The 2,858-nt window shown below is 46.0% G+C and overlaps 1 long non-coding RNA gene across 1 annotated transcript; it reads right to left on the reverse strand.

The window, feature by feature from the left end:
* Positions 1–543: 543 nt before the first annotated feature.
* Positions 544–1,728, reverse strand: LOC139747048 (uncharacterized). The gene is made up of 2 exons (XR_011712301.1): positions 914–1,728; positions 544–811 (listed from the first exon to the last, which is right to left on the reverse strand). It is a non-coding gene; the product is annotated as an uncharacterized lncRNA (long non-coding RNA).
* Positions 1,729–2,858: the final 1,130 nt, after the last annotated feature.

The following is a 2,858-nucleotide window of genomic DNA, read 5'->3' on the forward strand; positions in this document are numbered from 1 at the left end:
ACTTATTCCACGTAAAAGCATCATGCAATGCCGATCTTCCACTGTACAATATACACACTATGAGTCCTCTTATCCCAAGATCTACGGAAACACTGAGACACCGGAAGAAAGAGGTATCTTTGTTCCTTGCTGAAACGAACCCCAAGACTAAGGTTGTACTAACTTAGGCTGGGGCCATCTCAGCAGTGTACATCACAACAGGAGCCACTTATGCTGTTAAGTAACTAATCACTCCAAAACTAGAGCACTTTGCAGCACGTGAGTGTGAGAAGCAGTGAATCATTTCCCCCCTCTTTATATTCACATTTAATCAGTATCATTGAGTTTACCTGAAGTTTACAGTCTTAGAGTGCAAGTGATCTAGCCATGCTGGCCACCACATGCACCACGAAAATGTCTAAAGATGAGGACTGTCAATAACTGTCTGATTCATGAACCTTATCACAATCCATGATTACCAACAGAAGTTATGTATTAGATTTAATGATGAGGAAATGCTCCATGGAATGGTAAATTCTACCCTTGAAGAAAAAAAAAAACATGCAGGCCATGACAAGCTCTTATATTTTCATCCAACACAAAACTACTACAACATAATGTTCTTCAGTCTTGAAACAAAATGTTGTGTTGCATTGTGCACCAAGACTGTATTGATCATCACCTACAATCTTGTCATGCAGTCCACGGTACCACCTACAATGCTTCTGGGACATAACCTTACATGGCCACCATTAACATTCAAGATGGGACATGCTTATAGAACTCCTCCGGATCTTCCTTTCTCGAGCATTAAACCGTCCCAAACAGCATCCTAATGGGAAGAGATAAAGATACAATCGGATGACAAGAAGGGTAGACACTCTGAAGCAACTCATAGACAATACATTAGCACAGGTAACGTTAAAACACTTACCCATTGGCTTTCACACCGTTAATGCACAGGTTCTCCAAGATTAATGAGCCTCGTTTAACACTCACAACTGTGGTTAATCGCTCTGTGTGCAAATTCTCTCAAATCATTCCACATCAACACTAACACGTGATTCAACAGTGATGATGGTTGGGGCTAGAGAGGAGATCGAAGACTGGCGAGAGGTTTTACTCACAAAATGGGCTTTCTGGGCCTTCTAATCACACTCCTTTTTCACTATCTATCTATTTCACACTCCTCTCCTCACTGTACACCCAACTTCTCTTATACCTTTCTGGTAAACTCATCATAACCCATTTCACTGGCACTTGCGGCCCACATCATAACGGCCGGTGCTAACACTCTCCAAGTTCACCACAGACTGAACAAGTGGCACGTCTTGTTGTCAAAGTTTGGAGGGAGCGGCTATTATTCCGCGCAGACGCTCGCCGCAGCCGCTCCCCAGCTGCCGGCCTCAGCCCGCGCAGTTTGAATCTTTTTATTTCCCCCATATATACACGACTGCCTAATTCGGTCTGTGGAGGAGCTTCAGATTTTGTGCATAATGAGTAAGACTATCATTGTTTTATATAGAGAGGTGTATGCAAATTATGATTACAATAAATGGCACAGGAGGGCGAATCTTGATCCCCTTGTGTGGTACCGAGCGATCACCAGCGACGGGTGAGTAAGGTTGGCGGGTCGCGAGGCGCCCTGGTGACTGATGCGCGAAAATTTAACAATAAACATCCCCCTCCCGCTCGCGCTGCACGTCCTTTTAACGAACCAACCACACTATGTATATACATCATGAGGTCCCGTATCTTACATTTCGTTATATGGCGTGAGTGGGAGCCGTGGTCGAAGATGGGAAATAAAGTAATCGTCATGCCTGGGCGCTGAGTGTGACACCAGGACCCGGCGGACCGTCTCTCTGCTGGTCGGCTCCCTCCGTGGCCACCAGCTGCACCCACCTTGCCTACGATAATCACCGCTAACCAACCCTATTTCCTTGCATATCAGAGTGCGATTTACATTATTCATACTACCTGAAGGATATAAAGGAATTCGGTAGTGCAGCCATTTGTATTTAGCCGGCAAACAAGGGAAAGGAAAGTTTATAATCGATAAATTGTTGTGAGTGTGGCGTGAGAAACAAGTTATCGTACGGTGGCGACGTGTGTGCTCTGAGTGACTGGCTGGCTGCCCTCCTTAGCCATACTTTTGTTTGATTTGTCGCCGCTGCCATTCCCCCACAACCTATCTTGACGCTCTCTCACATCAACCCACCGAACATTACATTACCCCTCGTCCATCTCAAACATCCCAGAGAAGCAATAAAATTCGATTAAGCACCGAGGTTCACTGTTGAGAAAGAAGGTGAGCATTTGGCAGCCGTAAAGTAGTGAGTGGTCCTTCCCGCTCTTTCCCCCGCCACCGCTGTCGACCGATTACACCCCTCCTCCCCCCCACCTCACAAACGCCTAATCAACCGGGTATTGCTGGGTTTGCTCGGGCACTGCCTCCGCTGGGGTTTAAACGCTTTCGTAATTAGGTTCAGTCTCTTGTTCACAGCCACGCCGGTTCTATTCCACCGCTGATCTCCAGCGATGATCCCTCACTGACTCGAAGTGATTTTCGATCGCTCTTTCTCAGGAATCGATGACATACACATCAAGTGATTGGATATCACTTAATCTTTAGTACGTTGTTCTTTCTCAGTCCCTACATTACGTCCGTGACAGAGCCAGGACTACTAATTAACATGGAAAAGTTTTGTAACTTTTAGCGATGGCGATTAGCATACTCTTACACCTACAAGGTGCTAAACGCCCTCAAATTATTCACGCTCTAGGCCAGCGTGCCTTACCAGCGGACTCTTCCCCATACGTGTGCCTTACACCTGATATCGAGACCCACTACCTGTAACCCCACAATTAACAGTCAC

Source organism: Panulirus ornatus, chromosome 67, assembly GCF_036320965.1.
Source record: "Panulirus ornatus isolate Po-2019 chromosome 67, ASM3632096v1, whole genome shotgun sequence".
NCBI lineage: Eukaryota > Metazoa > Arthropoda > Malacostraca > Decapoda > Palinuridae > Panulirus > Panulirus ornatus.